This window comes from Sander lucioperca, chromosome 3 (genome assembly GCF_008315115.2).
Source record: "Sander lucioperca isolate FBNREF2018 chromosome 3, SLUC_FBN_1.2, whole genome shotgun sequence".
Taxonomy (NCBI): Eukaryota; Metazoa; Chordata; class Actinopteri; order Perciformes; family Percidae; genus Sander; species Sander lucioperca.
In genome coordinates, this window is record NC_050175.1 from 25,351,158 (window position 1) to 25,371,985 (window position 20,828).

General features: G+C 39.3%; 1 protein-coding gene across 1 annotated transcript in view; it reads right to left on the bottom strand.

Annotated features, from left to right (window-relative positions):
- Window positions 1-20,828, bottom strand: part of mical2a (microtubule associated monooxygenase, calponin and LIM domain containing 2a) — an 858,504-nt gene that overhangs the window by 670,637 nt on the left and 167,039 nt on the right. The window lies entirely within an intron of this gene.

A 20,828-nucleotide genomic window follows, 5' to 3' on the forward strand; every position in this document is an offset into this window, starting at 1 on the left:
ACTGCAAATAACCTCTTATCACTCTTGATTTCAGCTCCACTTATAAAAAAGACCAAACTGAAACCGCTGCAGCTGGACTGACCTGCGCAGTTCGAGGCCAAAGAGCGCTGGATAAACTGTCCAATTGCCCTCTAATACAGAAAAGGGCTCTTTTAGTGAAAGTTGTTTTTTAATACAATAAATATTGTGGGTTTTATACAATAATTATAACTGTTTACTCTAAAGGTGTGTTTCAATCTTGTTTAGGATTCAGATAATTACAAACCATAGTTACGGAGCTCGTATGATCACCATGGAGACAGTAAGCAGTTTTTCATCATGTTTCCTGTTTTCTGACCCTTTTCTCTTTTTTTCTAGTGTTCTCACCAGACAGGCAGGGTGCTGGACTGTGGGCGTCCCGCTCCCCTTCACTGCATGTGGTGGTGTGTATGTGCTTATGCTGTGTGCCCTGCATCCCTGGCACTGTTAGGATTAGCATCTTGTTAGGGCCCGAGCGCCGACAGCGGCGAAGGCCCTATTGAAACTGAAGGAATTATTAGGGGTCCAAGCCCGAGTCTGCAAGAACGGGCAATAGCAAAGCTATACCGTTCGCACAGCAGGGCTGTAGAACCCTATTGTTTTTCTACTGATTATTCATCATCATAGTCATTATTCTTCTCCGCCTAAAACTCCGACTACAGCCTAAACTGTACATGGTGGGGGGTTGGCATTTTCAGGAATGGTCCAGAACTCCGCAAGGACCTCAGGTGCAAAAATAGACCCACTTCCACCACTAGGTGGCGCTATAGCAGAAAAAAAACGTGTTTGGCCCTATAACTCCCACACCGTACACCGTACATTCAAAAACCATACATCCACGCGTTCCCTGGATCCAACTGAATCACGTGATGTATGCCACGCTCATTTCCGGTAGAAAAAGTTAATAGAAATTATTTTGATAGGATAAAAATTGCGCATATTACGTACAAACAAATTTGTGTAGCTAACTATGAAAACAGCAACTTTGCCATATCTCAGCCAAAATAAATGCTATCAACGCCAAACGCCAAACACAAATATTATATCATATCTCGGCCAAATTAAATGTTGTTGAGATGTTGAGATCATTGTTCAACATCCCACTGCGATGCTCTGTACCAAATTTGGCGAAGATCGGCCTTTAGGGGGCGCTATAAACAACGTTTATTTGTTTTGGCCAATAACTCAATGCATTTAAATGGGAAATTTGCAATTGCAATATCTCTGCCAGAGTAAATGCAATCAACACGAAACTTGTCTCTCGTTCGGCATACCGCTCTGAGGCTCTGTACCAAATTTGGCGAAGATCGGCCATTAGGGGGCGCTATAATAAACGTAGACGAGTTTTGGCTCTTTTACTCAATGTTAATGGGATATTTGCAATGGAAATGTACCACAGACCTTGCAGCTCACACTTCTCAATATTTACTGATGTTTCCCTCTTACTGTTACGTTTTGGTTTTTGCTTTTTTGTGCTCCCCTGGTTTTTTACAATAAACAAACTTCTTAAGCCACCTGACAAAGTTTCTACAACCTTCACAGTGGACAAATGCAACTCTTTTCTCTCACTTTTTCAATCCAAAATCAATACCATTCATATGCGCCGATACTGTGCAATTAAACATTGCAGTTGGTGCTAAGTGGAGCGTCTGTCATAATGTGAATGGTTATGTTGGTGTCATTGATTCTTAATTTCCCACGAAGCACCCACGGAGGAAAACATAAATCGGCGCCTATGACGCCATTTGCAACAACTTGACCACCTCCCCTGCTCCTTCAACCACCACACCTACCTCCCCCCTCCACCCTCTCGGTCACTCTCTCATTTCTCTCTGCTGTCCCCTGCGGTCAGGGGGATTAAGAAGTTTGTTTATTGTAGACAATTGTTAAAGGTAGTCTGTATATGCGTGGAGGTGAACTGTTGACCGCTATGTTTGCAACGGTGACGTACCGCAGACGTCACGGGTCGCGCCTCTCGATATATTGCGATGTTTGCCTACCCGCCGCCCAGCTTCGGGTTCCGCTTTTGCGCGCTCCCAGGGGCGTCGGGGGCGACTGCCGTGGGTGGCTTGGGCCCCGTCATAACTGCTTGCAGTTATAGTTATTCTTTCTTTTCCCGCGCAATGAATCGCCTATTTGGGGACCTTATTATACTCAAAAACTCACCAAACTTTGCACATGCATCAGGGCTGGTGAATAATTTGATATTGTAAGGGTTTCGGGAATAGGCACACAAAAATGGCTCACTAGCGCCCCCTACAATAATTAAAAAATTTAGCCCCTGCAGTATGTTTAACGTAGACTAACGAAACTTGGTACACATATGTAGCATGTCAAGACGTACAAAAAAGCTCATTAGAGCCATACCCTAAACCCAACAGGAAGTCCGCCATTTTTAATTGAAAGCTCGAAATTACTGCGATTTTGGCAATTTCCACGTCGTACTTTAACGAACTCCTCCTAGAGATTTCATCTGATCAACTTCAATTTGTTTCTGTGCCATCTTAAGACGTTGAAGATGAAAAGTTATTAAAAGAAAAACTTTTCGTCATAGGGCACGGACGTGGCGGGGCGTCCATTTTGTGCGTTTCGTCATCGAAACAGGAAGTGGGTGTAACTTGAATGCACATTGTCCAATTGGTTCGAAACTTTTCATGATTCATAAGACTCTAACTCTGAGGACATTTACAGGCCGATATTGGCTCAAAGTCATAGCGCCCCCTAGTAGCAACAGGAAGTAGACCTAAAAGTCAAGGTGCTTTTACTTTAACGAACTCCTCCTAGAGATTTCATCCGATGGACTTCAAATTTGGTCTGTACCATCTCAACAACTTAAAGATGAAATGTTATTAAAAGAATATCTTATCGTCAAACGATGTGGGCGAGGCGACCATTTTGAGTGTTTTTAGCGATGAACGAGAAAGTGGCTGTAACTACAGTGTACATTGTCATATCTGCTTGAAATTTCCCACAATCAACAAGTCCAGGCCTGAGGACATATACAGGCCAAAATTGACTATTGGTCATAGCGCCCCCCGCTGGCAACAGGAAATCAGCCTTATATGACAAACATCATCCGATTTACATGAAATTTAGAATGTGTGGTCTACTTGTGATACTGAGCCGGCCCCTATATTTTAACCACGCTCATGTACTCAGACCACGCCCCCCTTTTGTGGCTTTTGAACCGTTTAAGGTAGAGTCTTGTGTGAGGTATCATTGAACTCAGCAGAGAGTTTGTTTGTCATTGGTCATGGTTTGGCCCGCCCCTTATGTCTAAGCCACACCCCTTTCATAACTGGTGACCCATTTACGGTAGAGTCTTGTGTGAAGTATCATCCCTGTTCCCAAGAAGCCAAGGACCACAGGACTTAACGACTTCAGACTTGTCACCCTGACCTCTGTGGTTATGAAGTCCTTTGAGCGCCTTGTGCTTTCTCACTTCAAAGCCATCACTGACCCCCTCCTGGACCCCCTGCAGTTTGCCTACAGAGCCAATGGGTCTGTAGACGATGCAGTAAACCTGGCCCTCCACTACATCCTCCAGCACCTGGACTCCGCAGAAACCTATGCCAGGATCCTGTTTGTGGACTTCAGCTCTGCCTTTAATACCATCATCCCGGCTCTGCTTCAGGAGGATCTCTCCCAGCTTAGTGTGCCTGACTCCACCTGTAGGTGGATCACTGACTTCCTGTCTGACAGGAAGCAGCATGTGAAGCTGGGGGAACACGTCTCCGACTCACAGACCATCAGCACCGGATCCCCTCAGGGCTGCGTTCTTTCTCCTCTGCTGTTCTCCCTGTACACCAACAGCTGCACCTCCAGTCACCAGTCCGTCAAGCTTCTGAAGTTCGTGGACGACACCTCCCTCATCGGACTCATCTCTGATGGTGACGAGTCCGCCTACAGATGGGAGGCTGACCACCTGGTGACCTGGTGCAAGCAAAACAACCTAGAACTCAACGCTCAAAAGACAGTGGAGATGGTTGTGGACTTCAGGAAGAATTCAGCCTCACCAGCCCCCATCACCCTCTGTGGCTCTCTGTGGCTGTCTTTCCACTTCCTGGGAACTATCATCTTCCAAGACCTCAAGTTCTTTCATCAAGAAAGCACAACAGAGGATGTACTTCCTGCGGCAGCTGAAGAAATTCAACCTGGTGCACTTCTACACAGCCATCATCGAGTCCATCCTCACTTCCTCCATCACCATGTGGTACGCTGCTAGCACTGCCAAGGAAAGGGCAGACTGCAGCGTGTCATTCGGTCTGCAGAGAAGGTATTTGGCTGCAATCTGCCGACGCTCCAGGACCTGTACGCCATCAGGACTCTGAAGCGAGCTGGAAAGATTGTGGCTGACCCCTCCCACCCCGGCCACAAACTCTTTGAGTCACTCACCTCTGGCAGGAGGCTGAGGTCCATCAGGACCAAAACCACACGCACAGTTTTTTCACCCTCCGCCACTAGCCTAATCAACAAGGCCCGGAACCCACCATGACTCTCTCCACACTACGCCTCTGGCTCTACATGCCACTGTACTTACTCTGCTGTACCGTTCCTTTTTACTTAACTTATTTTATTTTATTTTATTTATCTTATTCTTATTTTTATTTTTTTGTTATTACAAACTGTGTGTATATGTATAGTTACTTGTTTATATTCTTCTGATCCTTCTTATATTTAGAGAATGTGTGACATGCACCAACAACACCAAGACAAATTCCTTGTACGTGTAAAAAACGTACTTGGCAATAAAACCTTTTCTGATTCTGAAGTATCATTGAACTCAGCATAGAGTATTCCCTTTTCACTGGTCATGGTTTGGCCCGCTCCCTATGCGTAAGCCATGCCCCCTTTCACAGCTAATGAACTGTATGACGTAGAGTCTTGTGTGAGGTATCATTGAACCTATCATCGCTTGAGTTTTTATTTTTATGGTTTTTTAACACATTTCCCTTCCAGTCAAAATCAAAAGTCTGTATTTTATCATTTGTGGGGAACTTATGGCAATATTTGATACGTTATTTGGGGGATTTGAACCCCCACCACTTGCCTCGGTTACTCTAGCATGAATAGAAGAATGGTTAGTGGTGCAAATGCCTCTAACAGATCAGAATGGAAAAATCTACATCTTAATTCTTGAAAGAATTAAAACAGGAATGCAGAACATTTTATTCAAAATATAGAACTTGAGGTTCAGCACAGGTATTTGAAGTGAATATGCAACTCAAACTGTAAATGTTTAGAAAAATGTCAGCCACTGATTGTACAATTAGTTGAAATAATGTGAAAGGAGTGTGTGATCATTACAGTATAATTATTTTTTGGCTTGTAACATCTTAATAATTTCTAATGCAAGAAATATGTCAGCCTTCCTTTTTTCTTTTTCATACAGTAGGATGACTATTAGGAAACAAATACTCAAGCATATACATCACAATATAGGAGTATACCTGAACAAGTATACCCATCACATGAGTTTACATAATAGCCTATGTCACATTTATTTTCCTTCTTGTTTTGTATGGCGTTGCACATTTTCTGGGTAAGTGTGGCAGTCACCATAACAAATTGGTTTTTCAAACAAAAGCATGTAAACGGTGTTTTGCTTTGTTAGTTAATAATTAAACACACAAAGGATGAAACAAGAAGATTACAGATTGAACACACTAACATGTAGCTCGTAGTTTATAGTTTCAAGAATAAGTCACTTTTTTTTTCTTTAAACTTTAAAACCTCTCTTCCCTGGTTTAATATTAGTTTAATATATATGATTTAAAAGGCTTTTTGCATTATGTTGGGTTTTATGTTTGTCAATTTCATTGCTTGATATTCAATATTTTATTCTCATACTAAATTGCTCTCTCCTTTGCCTCCTATTGTCTTAAAAATTGATTCAGACAGTAATTAAATGCTTGAATCCTACATGAATTGCCTTTGAGTTTCTTTGCTTTTTAGTCTATGTTGTCCTCTTGTTACTCTTTGAAGCAATTTATTTACTCTGCAAAGTACTTTGCAACTTTGACACACCTTTTAAAAAGTGCTACAGAAAGAATGCTTTTGATTTTTAAATATAAGTAACCTGTTGAGGGGTAAAAATGATTTAGTGCCACACCATTTAATGAAGGATCATTAAAAGAATAGTAACATTAACATTGAACATGACGCTTCTATCACCATTAAATGCCATCATTGCCAAGAAATAAATTAATCTAATACAATTCAGGTCATAGTGTACATGTGCAATGTCTTGGTCACTGATTAGATGTGAAAATAAATATGTGCCGTTCCTTTACTGTGCATGTATGTTCAATAAGGAAACATTCATCTCTTTTTATTACATGTCTCCCCATTCATCATCTGGTGTATCAGAGGGTCACTTCACAGAAATGATTAGGCAGAGACTCTTGTTTTTTACAATTTAAAATTAAAACAAATCTGTCTGGTGATGAAACAAAAATAGATGAGCAAAGTGTCCAATTGTGAAATAATAATCACAAAGCACAGAAGACTTCAGACAGCTTAGGGAGCACACAGTAGCAATAACTCTTTATTCCATCCACACCTGTACTGTACATACAGAAAATGTACCTATAACTACACATTTCTGACTCAACCAAAATAAAGATTATCAGAATCACAAAGGAGGTTTTCGTTGTTCATCATTGTACTGAATTGTGTTCAGGACAGGAGTTCCTGATTGACGGGGGAAGAATGTTTCACTTTGCTCACCCTTCCATTATTTAAGGGTAGGAACCTTGAGTGTTCAGTATTATTCCAAATGGATACACCACCGTGGCTTGTAGTTACACCATTTGAATAATACATTTGTTGCGTTGCATATTTGTTTAAAAGTTAAACCAGAGACAGAAAGTGTGGTTGCTTTTAAATTATCTGAATGGATTGTAATAGTGTTGGTATTAGATTGTATTTAGATGTACAGTAGCTGACAATATTTCCAACTCAGAATTACAACTAGTAGACTGACGTGAACGGCCTTTCTCACTTGGCTGAATGATATGATGTGAATGCTGCATAAGGCCCAGCATACAGTTCTGCCAGATTGTGTTACGTTCGCATAGATTAGTGGACCCAAAAAGCAGAGAGAGCAGGCAGGTAGGCAGGCAGCAGGTAGAGCTCGAGGCTTTATTAACACAAAAGTCTAAACAACAAAAGGAGTCCAAAATACAGCAGACAAAAACTCACGGACAAGAAGACTGGAGAGAACACGGTTGGAAAACTGACATGCTGACAAAGTCCAGAAGCAAAGACACACAAACTGACTGGACCAAACACGACACAAAAACACATACACAATGATCTGACAAAAGACAAGGGGAAGACAAAGACTAAATACACAGGGTAACGAGGAAACACAAGACAGGTGACACAAGGCTGGGAAACAGGTGAAACACATTAGGGCAATCACAAGGGCGGGAAAACAGAGAGTAAAACAAGACAAGACAAGACAGAGAACAGATTATCAAAATAAAACAGGAAACAAGCAAAATACAGAACAGAAACAGACTACCAAAATAAGATACACACCAACCCATAACAGATTGTGAATGTTGCCTTGCTGCCATTGCGTTACACTCTTTCATGCATGTTCTTGTTTCCTCTTGGTGCCTGTTTCCTGTTCCTGAAAACCAGTCTGTTATCTGCCACATTCCATTTGCACAGATATGGATTGCTGGTTTGCTGTTTTTTTGGCGTCTACTATTCAGCTCCAATTCCTGGTGCTGCTTTACTGGTACATGACGAAGCAGTTAATTTCCCAAGCCACGTGTTTCCATGCATAGGTTTTCTTATTCAAGTCCCAGTAGCTCATATAAGTTATATCATAGTGAATCGGAAAGCCGTTGACTGTGATTACCGCTGGGATTACCAGCTCTTGTTTAAAATACTTTTACATTGTTGAGTTGATCAACGGCACCTACAATATATTTATACTTAAAAGCAAAAAGAAACTGCTAAGATCTCCTCTTTTGCACCACCTGTGATTCACTGTGAGACAATATAAACACAGAAGACACAGACGGAATTAGGACTTAAAACAATAGTTTAACATTTTGGGAAATACGCTTATTTACTTTCTTGCAGAGGGAAAGATAAGAAGATCCATACCACTCTAATGTCGCAGACACAGTTGGCGATAAGCAAGTGAACATAGTGGAGCATATCCAGATATTTCCCTCAGGAGTAGGTTGAGATCAAAACTAGAACATAAAGAAAATGAATATTGGAGTTATTTTTGCCAGGTGGCCAGACACACAACTCCAGATGAATGCTAATGTTGCTCTGTAACTGCTGGATGTGTACATAAGCAACTGTTTGCCATATCAACCGTAAAATGTATGTTAATGTTGTGTTCAACATTAAAATGTATTAATTTGTATCCCCAAATATGAATCATTGACCAACTCTGCAGTTGGCTGCCTCCACAGGTAGTTTCTCCAACAGACCAGTGAGTGAGGTCTCTGCATCTCACACACAGGAGGAAAACGGGGTTAGTGAGCCAACTCTGGCATTGTGCTAGCACAGCAGTGACTCGGTTTGATTCTGTATACATTTTCATTATCAAGGTAATATTTAGGCAGATTCATACTGTACACAAATACAAAAAGGCTTTCTGGAAAAAAGGCATCCGTTGTGTATATTAATTTAATCTTCTTAAAGAGTAAACTACCAGCTATATCAATTATCAGGCATTTTATAATAGTTGGGTGTAGTATCAATAATGGTTGAATTTTACATTACATCCATTTAATGTTATTAAATTAAATAATATTAAATTAAATTGGGAAATCAATTTAATATGATTTCAGATTGAGTGATTCAATAAGTCACACTTGTATTTCCATTCCTGTAAGAAAATGAAGTGGACTTTGTAAATTGAGCATGTTTTGACAGAATCCTGCATCAGTTTTGTCTCCTTTAACTATTGAAGAGGCATTTTAAGTATTTCCTCAATTATAGCCAGCATTTTTCTTGCAGCAGTCTTTCTTGCATTGGCAGCACAAACAGTGCGGTTAAAGTGTTCTTTTGTTGTTGCTTGTATTTATTTCCCACAATAGTTTGTCCTTAAGGCAAGAAAATAAACTTTATTACATTTCTTTTCCACAAATGCATGCCACATTTTACTTGGGAATCCAAAGCTATTAACCAGCCCTCAAATAGTAGAGACTGGTAAAAAGTTCTGTAGCATTCATCCAAGAAAGTACAACGATGTGAATAGGAAAACTATACAATGCAATGTAATGCAACGATAGCTAAAATACACTGTGGCTCAACAAAAACACTCATATATTTATACACCTGGATACATTACTTCTACTTTAAATTTTATTTGCAACCAAACTGTCTTTCTGCCTTTGTATTTCATTCATATCAAACCAAATGGGACTTCTGAAGCCCAACAGGAGGTGTTTTTCCACTTAATAATAAAGTGGATGCCAGTACAGTACTGTAGTATTTCTGGTTTTGCACTGCTTGTATCCAAGACAATAGTGCTGTGAGATTTTGTATTTCATCTCAAAGCAGACACTGCTTAACCCACATAATTCAAGCAATTTCCTACCTACCGTTTTACACTTATCAGACCACATTTAAGGGAACTGTTGGGTAGTCTATTTGAGAAAAAGATTGATTTATCATCTAGTAGTGTTTCACCCCCTTTGCAGAAGCTAATCACTAAATACAGTGTATGTAAATGTAAATCATATAACTGCCTAAACTTTACCAATGGTTGCCATTGTCCAAAAACCCCTTGGTAATTGGAGCTTTTTCGGATTGATTGTGGTGACTGATGTTTATCTTTCTGATCCTTCCTGTATTTCTTTGAGAGGATTTTTTTCTGTTCACACAAATGTTTAATCAGAGATTATAAGAAAACAGTATATCACTGAAAACACAATTGAATTCTTCATTCAGGCTTCCTCTTCCACACCTGCCCTTTGCTTGGGTCTCAAAAGCTTGATATTATTAGATTCTCAGTGCTGCATACGACAACATACAAGTAGGTAGACTGGAAAACGGGGGTTGACTTACTGGCACTTGGATAAACTGGTTTGAATCCTGTTTGAAGGAGAGGGACTAGTTTGTGTACATTTCTGATAAATTGCATTAATATTCTCCTACACAGTATTATATTTATGTGTTAACAAGACATTGTAGTTCTACAGTGCCACCTTGTGGTCTGTTCTGCTTTTATTTTGAAAAGCGCAGTTTTCTTCTTCTGATGTTTTTGTGATGCTAAACTTCCTGCTACTCTCTCTTCACAATGTGGTGCTCACACATCGTCGAAGGAACGGTAAAAACTTGTAAACACATTCGTTATTTATCATGTTCATCCATTTGAATCCTGTAAAGAAAGAGTTTACATTGTGATTTACTTTATTATTTTTGTATTGTTCGTACCTGTTATTTCTAAGAGCTCCGAACTGTGAGGGTGTGTCGAGCTAGAGAGCATGCTAGCTGATGGCGGAAACTGTTTGATTAGTGCCCTTGGAGAGCGGAATGAGGTATGAAGGAAAATGTGTGGAGTGTGTATTATTATCAGAAGGGATTGTGTTTAAGGAAAAGAGAATGTCATTACTTCATTTGTTTATGGGTTAATTGCACGTCATCAAGATAAAAGCAATATATTCTTTCTGTGAACAATTACAATATATTGTATTTCATTTAAAAGAAGCATGTGATATTTTATTTGTCATAATAGCTGCCCGCTCCGGCCACCGCTGCTGCCCGCTGGTCAAACTAACCTGTACGGCGGGCCACAGCAACCTCTTATTTCCGAACATTCATCTCTCCCCCGCCCCCCGTTGGCCGGTGGTCTAGCGTCACGTTAACTGTACTACTATGCTTAGCTCCGTAGGTGGTAGCTCATTGACATGCTTCGGTGATATTTTAATTCGGCTTTACACAATGTGCATATGGCTTTCGACTTGTCTACGAGCTGTCCGGGAGTTTTGGAAAATAAAAAGCGCCATTCAGGATTTCATTGCTTGCATTGCTCTTTCTCAAGGGGGTAAGCTTCTCCTTGGACCGCGTAGCTCCTATGGCGCCATTTTAATGCTACCAAGCCATCACCTCCCGTTAGCATTCCATTGACTGCCATTCATTTGGGCGCCACTTTGACAGCGAATAACTTCACATCTGAAGCGTTTAAAGACTCTATTTGTCCATTGTTTATTTCTAAAGAAACACGACAATGTATAAAAGGCTCCATTACCTTGTACCTCACGTTATGGCTCCGTAGTAGACGTTTTTGTAAAAATAGGCTAACGATTGTGTCATAACCACGCGACTTACTGTCGCACAGTAGAGAAATTACCGTACAGTACAGGAGAAGCACGCAGGCAGTTTCGTCTCACATTAGCTGTTTAAGTGTAATTACTAATGTTAACTAGCATTTTAGTTAGCAAAAATTAGCCTGTGCCTATGTTATCTCCTTACATATACCTACGCTCTCCATCTCTGCAAGATTGTGAATGATTGAGATTTCTCTTGGCACAGCTACCAGAAGACTTACAACTTTCAGACAGGTTGCTCACGTCACATTTACGTCTTCGAGCTCGGTTGGAGGCTGCGCAGTAACGCTAGCCATCACCGGAAAAGTGCTTCTAATGGCCTTCACTGGTCTCCGTCCAGAGCAACGGGATCTGTTGGTCCATTATATATATGTCAATGGTCTTTCTCCATCATGCCTGCAGCCTGCAGCAGCAGGATGTGTTAGGAGGAAGTGGCAGCTTGATGATAAGTAACGGTGCTGCAAAGGGTCAAAATAGTAGCCTGTTAGGCACGACGCAAAGCCGAGTGAAGTGTAAAATAAATTAATAAATGCCGGCATGCGATTAATGCGATTAAAAAAAATGAATCGCAACGCGTCGACCCTTAATCACATCGCGAACACTGACAGCCCTAGTTTTTTTATATTGTTTTGTTTTTCTTTTGTCTTTTCTTCATGTCTTTCTGTCTCATGTAAAGCCCTTTGAATTCCCTTGTTGTGAAAATATGCTATACAAATAGACCTGCCTTGCCATAAATGTCTTTATGTCTGCAGGCATGGCACACTAATTTGGATTAGATCAAGTCTGTCTGTTGTTGGTAAAAATGCAGACTATTATGAAGAGCAAATGCAATGTACAAAAGACACATTCACACATACATAACCACTGAAGGCACAGCTGCTGTTGACCAAAACTATTTGTGCACAGTTATAGAATACAGACTTGGATTGAGCAATAAAAAGGTTGCATAGTAAAGTAATTAAGGCTGACTGCAGTAAGGTGTTTTCTCATCTTATGTATTTCTTACAAATCATCAAAACCTTGCAATAGAGGCCATGATTTTAAGGGTAATTTTAAAGGGCTCCACACAGTGTGGGTCAAATAGCCCTTGACAGCCTGATAATAAATTCAAAGGCTGTAGCTGACATGGTTCTCCTGGGCCAGGATCAAGTCTTAACTTAAGTTTAAATTGTCATTATGTGTTTCTGCCCTTGGTTTTATTGTTATTGTACTGTCGGACTGCTTTCATTATTTTATCACCCCTTTCTGTGTTTTCATGTTGTTCTGTTTTATCAATTTTTAATCGCCTGTTGAAGTGCAGAGAATAAACTCTTGTAACGTGTAGTTATAGACACATTCATTCTAGAAGTCTTTCCATGAAAGTATTTTAATAACAACCTGTTTAAAGAGGAATCACAGTGGATTGTTGTCTTTTTAACTGAACTGTTGGATCACAGCGACCTCTTGTGGATGAAAGCTAAAATTATGATGTGCAGTTGTGGAAAAATATGTTTCAGAAAGTAACAAGGTAACAAAATGTCCAAGACAAATTTTGATGACAGTTTGACATCTCAGGCTGGTGGAGATCATTTATATTGTAGGTTAAATGGTATGTAAAATGCCCCCAACACTATATTATGAATGTACTGCCATTGTTAACAATGCTACTCCTCTAAAGCTGTTTCAGGTACAATAGTAGGTGAAACTCACTGAGGAGCTTTCAGGTGTGAAGCATAGATTGTATATAAAGAGGTGTAAACATCCAGAAGAGCATAACCACAAAAGAGCATGTGTTCACCTTTAATTTAATTTAAGGTGTCACAAAAACTATGTACAAAGCAGAAACAGTCCCTCTGACTGCTGCTTTACCAATATCCTGACCAGATTTTCCTTTTTGTCAGTATATCTTCTATATGAATATTTTTCTTTTTCTTTTTTCTTCACAGACTGCTTCACTTAAGCACAGTCTGTGTACATCTCAATCACTTAAATGGCTGTACAGTCATGGTCAGCATTTAGTGACCTTATTAACTCATGCTGTTCAGAACACAAAAGCAAACCTGCAAAACTTTATTTTAAATTCAAGTGCCAAAATGTCCAAAGATACCAACTATGTCAGGCTGAATTTTAGGGAAATGTGTAAACTTTTGCACAAGACATCTAGAATATTTCCATTTGATGATTTCACACTCCCCCATCGATGCAGCAAACCAGAGATATCAGATTTTTTATTCCACGCTTCCACAGATTTTACGCAGTTCTCTCTGAAGTCACAAAGAGCTTCATACAACTTTATTCACATATAGTACTCCCCAAGAATTATAAACAAACTTTAATGTGTAAAATTGCTAGTTCCCCTTTAAAGTTATTGTCCGTAATATTTTAATGTAGTTAATTGTCTAGAAAGTACCTATCTTTCAAAAAGTGAGTTAAAACAATCATAATTGAACATATGGCCCACTGATGAAAGTGCTTGTATTTGCTGCTTTGGCAAGTAATACAATCTGAGTGTCCGGTGCGACTTTCCCACCCTAAATTTAAATGGAGGGCACAGTTAGTGATGCTATTTACGTCAGTCAGCACGAGTTGGTCTCCCCGTCTGTCCCAGGTGGAGCTTGTCACTGCCACTTAAATTCTGCGTTCCATTGAACTTGGAAATTGGGAACTTCTGACGAGGAAAGGTGCGAAGGAACGGTACATTAATCAGGCACCTACATTTCATTACTGCAGACTCACAATTGGGGGCTAACAGACAGAGAAAGAAGACAATTCAACTTCAAGTCCAAATAAAAATAAACAAAAAACTAAACACCCACAAGAGGACCGAGCTGATGCCAGCTGAGATCACATGTCAACCTTCGCCATCAGCTACAGCCAGTCGATGTGTGCAGCTCAGGTGGGACACGGGTACCTGATGCTTGGTCCGTCCTCCCTGTAATGAACCACCCTCTCTCGGAGTCGCTTTTTGGGACGAACATTCAGGAAATGACAGCCAAGCTTGAAGCCAGCCATAAAGCATTGGAGCAGCTGGGCTCTCATCTCCGCCCGCAGCAGCAGTCAGGGCAGTGCCAGCAGGTTCAGCAGCACTGCTGGCCCGCGGAGAGCTTTGGGGATAACGGCCTCCACTTCATCAACTAAGGTTATATCACATTCTGTCTCAGTGGCTAGTAGGGTGTTTGTGTCACATTGGTTAGATTGAATGCTAAAGGCCCAGATATTCTAGCTCTTTAAAAATGTGACACGTAGACAAGCTGCGGCGGCGCGAACAGCATTGTTCACATACTTGCCTGCATACTTTGCATGTACCTGAAGGATTAAACGTATATCCACTAGGAGGCAGATCAGGGCCATATCATCCCTGGCCGACACTGGAAGCCACCTCCTGGGCTGGAATGTGGAACAGCTGCTGACCTGCCTGTCAGATGATATACTGTTCCCACGTTCATGTGCTGAATTGCATCTTGAGGACACATAGCGTTATTTCTCAAGACGTGCACAATCTATGTGCCAAAGGAACGCAGGATACGCGTAGCAGCCATCTTGCGTACGCGTAGTTAAAAGCAAGTATATCGGCACCTTAACGCTAGGTGGCTAACCGTGCTAATACGGGCAACAGTGCTAATGCAGACAAGACGACTTCACTGTGGAAAACATCGCACCTCGATTGCCTCGTTAAGTAATCCCGCTAGCTGCGTTAGCACTGTTGACCGTGTTAGCACGATTAGCCACGTTAGTTAGCCGCTTCCTCTCCTGCTCTGTCATCTCCACGGCTGTGCCTGTCCCCACATGGATGTATTAGCTCTTAGCTCATTAGCTCACCTTAGACTAAACTGCTATCTGTGTGGACTGAAGGGACTGAAGCATGTGAAGGCATCGCGCAGGTTAGAGCTGCCAATCTACTGAAGTCACACAGTCGACACCTGCCTGCAATAACATCTTACCGCCAAAGTTGCCGCTAGAAACAACCTAACTCAAATCTTACGGACAACAACTTTAAAGCAACACTAGGTAACTTTTCCCACTTTGGTCCCCCTACAGTTGGAAGCGGAATTGTCCATTACATTCCAACCTGTAGGAGGACCGAAGCGGGAAAAGTTCTCTAGTGTTGCTTTAAAGAAAAAGAGGGCTATTATGTTAGGGAGCTAATTAGATATTATTATATTGATAATTATCATGTTGTCAAAAGAATGATGAAGATAATGAAGAAAAACTGACCAGTTTGCTGCTGGCCCTGTCCTGTTGGGCTCTTTCTTCATGTGCACAACAGTGAAGAGATACTAACTACTAATTTGACACCACCACCACCTGTGCTGGGTAGTCAGATAGACATTGCAAAAGTATGTGATAGATTGATGTGAGTGTGGGTATCCACATAAAATGACACTGACAAGACTGGCATATCTCTGCAAACATATTTCAAGGAAGAATAAAAACATTTGGTTTGGCAAAGAAACTGTTGAATAGCCCCAAGAGGACTTGGATGCAAACACATCTTAAAGATTTATTGCTGCACTGGATTCTACCCCCCTCATAAATTTCATAATTGTTGTCCAAGCGGTTGGATTTAGATATGTATCCTATGTGTTAGTTTGGTTTCACGAGCAAAGGTGGGATGATGTCGACAATCTAAATATATCCTGTTTCGTTACATGATATCTTCAAGTGAGGTGACCTCATTTCATGAAAAAAGATTTCTGGGAAAGCATTATATAGTGCTGGTGTCCTTCAATATAATAAGACCTTATATAAACATACAGAGGCCAGATAAATTAATCTTTTCCTCACTGGACATATAAAAATGTGCATACATTCAGAAAACACATCTCACACATTGGATTAAAATTAATGAAACTGTTTACTATTTACTTTCTAAAATCATTAACTTATACACAACACAACAGGTATGGCAAAACATTAAATGACCAGGAAGTATGGTAAATATAATCATATGAAAATCAATGAAAGCTTTCAAAACCCAAATATTTATAGAGGCAGCCTATTTACAGCCAATACACTTATATATATAGATCAAAGCGATGAGTCATTTTTATGTGCATTACTTTCTTTGTGACTTGGGGGTGACCCAAGTTAATGATTTGCGTGCAATTCTCTCCCATCAATACCTGTCAAGTCCTCTTGCACACCAGCTGCATACCATGACTGAGATGGCTCACATTGTGACCGCATGAGGTAATGAGAGCAACTCACTTGAGTATACTACACATGTACAAAAAAATCTAGCCTAGTTGAAACCACAGGTGGGGCTGAGTGCTCAGGCTGTTTACGTGCACGATGGAGAGAGCTGCTAAAGACAGTGGTCAGCATCAACTATATGGACGTACATGTACTGAGAGACAGGTGTTATAACATCCTTAGACTTTATATTTATTTCTGTGGAAGATTGGTGATGTTACATGGGGCAAATGTGGATATTGTTTACTAAGATAGTAAGTCTGACACTAAATTAGGATATCGACATATGGGATAATGATAAATTCTAGTGATGTGGTAATATAGAAGCACGTTAACACAGCAATCAAAATAAGTAATAACACTTGAATATGAGATAAAAAATAGTGAACTGTTGCATTATAAAAAGTCTTTAATGATTTGGAAGTTAAATCATCAATTTAAAGGAAAAGTAAAATGAACGCCCCCCCAAAAAGAAATAATATAACTTAAAATGTGCATAATTGCTAGAGGACACACACACACACACACACACACACACACACACATACACACACACACACGTAAATACATAGCATATTGTGCAGGGGAGCTTAATGACAGAAAGATATAGGTCCTGTGGCACCTATTCCTCCAGTCATAGCATAGCCATTCCTTTGCCACATTTAGAAAATGTCTTTCATGGTTACCTCATGCTCCTTGTGACACTATGACAAGGTTATCCACAACCCATACATCATTTAACTGCAACACTGCTTTACACATTTAAAAAGATTAATTGAATGTATGTTTCTCAAAGCATTTTTTTTTTTTCAAATGTCAAGTCAAATCATTCTTATTGATATCATGTGTGAAATTACAAGTGGGATCGCTGTGGAAATCCACACTCATACTGCAAGTTTACACACAGGCAAACGTGTGCATCATACAGCTGAAGAATTTCAAATTTGGCTCCAAAATGGTTTAATGGGCCTTTAATGGTGTGTTGTTTAAATCAAAATAAGAATAACCAGTTATTCTTTACATTTTATAAAGACCAGATGCCTGTAACCTTTCCACAGCTGATCCAACATTGACTGGTTCTACAGTGAGACTTTGTCATTGACAGAAAATGCGGAAACTGTAATTTGCAGAGATTCAGTCAGAGAGCAGGTACAGTCTCCTGACTCAAACATCCTGCACTAAATAGCCGTGGCTATCTCTTCTGTGATTTTCTGTGTTTGAGAATAACTTTTAATCAGCACTGGATTTGTCTCTTTGCTTCATTCCCTTCAGGCTGGCCGAGGTGCACTTCAACACGACCTTTAGATGCTTGCATGAGGTGAACCATAAAATAAATTGCATTGCTAATAAATTAAGCTTGACAGTCATTGCCATTTCAAAGAGTATATGTTTTCATTGCAGTCCCACTGCATGAAACATATCTACTTAGAGATCAATAAAGAGGTTTGTTTCACATAGTGTTTCATCCGATACACAATACTCTCATTATTCAGCATGAAGAGTGAAAATGGAACAAGTTTAAAAACAGTGTGACGAACAGGGCACTTTGCAGAGGTGTTGAAAGATGAGTTAGTAGTGAGTGGTGGTGGAGGTGGTGTCATGCAGATGCCTGTCCCCATCGATGCATTGGAAAAGTGACATCAACATCAACAGGGAAAATGGCTCATTGATGACCAGGGGAGGGCTATGCTGTATATAAAGGAGAGCACCTTCCTCGCACGAAAGACTGATCAACAAGTTTGACTTCTTTGCTGCACTATCTCAACAAAACCTGCCGTACTTTTTCCTGGATATTAGGACTGAAAATCTGGTAAGAATAGCATGATAGTGGATCAGTAGTAGAATAGTTAGTCAATGTACAATTGGATATGATTAAAAAAACACTAAGTGTTATATTGGGAGGAAAATAAATATGTTCTAACCACTATTTTACTTAATTTGTTTCAGTTACTCAACATGTTTTCATTGAGGTACTTGGAAACATTGGTTCTGATACTCTTCCTAGCCAGTTTACACATAGAGGCTAAACCACTGAGGTAAAGTCTGTTTCTTAACGTCGTGAAATAACATTATATCATCATAATTTTTACTTTGAAAATAACTAATTGACAGTGACTAATTATAATGAATAATTCATTGATGGTGGATTTCTTCCTTGTGGTATTTTCTATTTCTACAGAAAAAGAAGCATCAGTGAGGTACAGCTTATGCACAACGTTCGGGAACACAAACAAGTGGGAGACAGACAGGACTGGCTTCAGGAAAAGTTAAAGGACATAATTGTTGTCAGCGCCAAACCACAGCATGGACAATCAGGGAATATTAAAAATATTTTCCCAAATGACGTTCTTGAATCAAACATGCGAAAAAGTTAAACTATTTGTTATCTTTTTTCTTACCAACCAGAAGCCCCATGCAAAATTTGTGGATCTGACAGTGAAACATTTTTTTTCTAGCTGTTACTATTTTGTATGTTTGTCTTTCTTAGTGTTTATTTATTTATTTATTTCTATGTTATCATTATTGTGTTTTATTTATTTATTATTAATTAACTTTAATATAATTAATTTGTTTACATTCTTTTGCAATGTCTAGCAACGATTAAAGTCAACATCTCAGGCCATCATGTAGAAGTGTTCATACACACAATGTTTTGGTTAAATATTATAATATTATATAAAATATATATATATATATATATATATATATATATATATATATATATTAAATAATATCTCCTGTTCTTACTATAGGTGTCAAAATGAACTATTTCAAATAAATTGTGTTTACTGTGTATTGTAATGTGTAAATAAGGACCAACTACTGTAAACAGCTAGTCTTACATGTACTGTTTATTGTTTCACTTGCACATTATAGGCTTCCTCTTATGTAATTACTTTTGGATTAGGAATAATTTGTTTGTGATCCAGTCTTGGTACAATCTTTTTTGCTTGTACTTTGCTACAGCATGAGCCGGGTTGTCAGCTTCTCCTCTGCTCCTGCTTCTACAACAAATTTCATCTACAAAATATCTGTTTAAACTCCCTCACCTCACTCTTTGCTGACTATCATTAAAAAAATCTCATCATTGTTTATATCCCCAACACTATAAGCTCTTTACCTTTTTGTTTTCCTGTGTCCCTTTATGAGCTGGAACCTGCAAAAACTCAACAGAGATGCTCATTGACTAAAATGTCTGGAGTATCTCCATTATCTTGTCTTGTATTACATACAAATAACTCTATAGTTTCAGTATATTACAACATTGTATGTCTGAATTATTAAAATGAAATGACAATCATTTCAACTGTGTATCCTGATAAATAATCTGAAATTAGTTTAGTTACCTGTAACATTTATTCCAATTTACAAACTCTGTTACCTTTTCATTTGTCTGTCTGTCTGTAGCCTTTAAGAAACGTTTTTCCCGTATTGCTTGATAAAACAGCCAAGGTCTGGTGATGATGATGTAACAGTTAAAAGAAATTTATTTAATAAATACTTGCTTTTCTATCCATCTCATGTGTATAATGATCTACTCTAATCTTTTCTTGTTTCCAGCTTGGTTTAGATTAGATAGATTTTTCATTCCATGTCTATCTGAATTTGTGTGGAAATTCTCCCAATAATTTGATTAATAATGTTTAAATTGTAGTGTATAGCCTACTTTAATTCTATCTGATGGTGATTTTGCTTCAAACCAGTTGTTCAATGCTGATCGTACCAATTCCTTGTGATTATCAAAGACTCAGCTCCACACTCAACTTTTAACACACATGGGCCCACATTCAGAACTTTGTCCTATCTTACTGTACAAGGCCCTTTTAACCACTACATTTCTTGACAAGCCCTCCGATCTTCACAGTCTTCTTGCCTTCACTAGGCCTATATAAAGACAAAATACTGTACTAAGGTAGTAGAGCTTTTTCTGAAAATAACTATCAGCTACCAATAGGGAGGCTATTCACCATCCACCAGCCACCACCCATTGACCAGGTCTCTGAATTATTTTGAATATGAATTATTCCCCATATGCTATATCTTTTTCATGGTTTTTGAATTTCCTGTTCAAAGGTTTCTTCCATTTCATAAGGTGTTAAGGTTTTTCCTGATCGTATAGAGTGAGAGCTGAGCTGATCTACGTGACTCTATTCTGAAACCATACTCCAAAGTATGTGATTAAAATTATCATCACTTTTAAATTAATTCATCTTTGATATTTTTTTAAAGAACAATTGCAATTATATCTGTAAATTTAAATGTAATTTATCATTTGATCCAAACATATTTAGAAAGTTAGATCTGTTAAACCTTCTAGCAAAATACTTT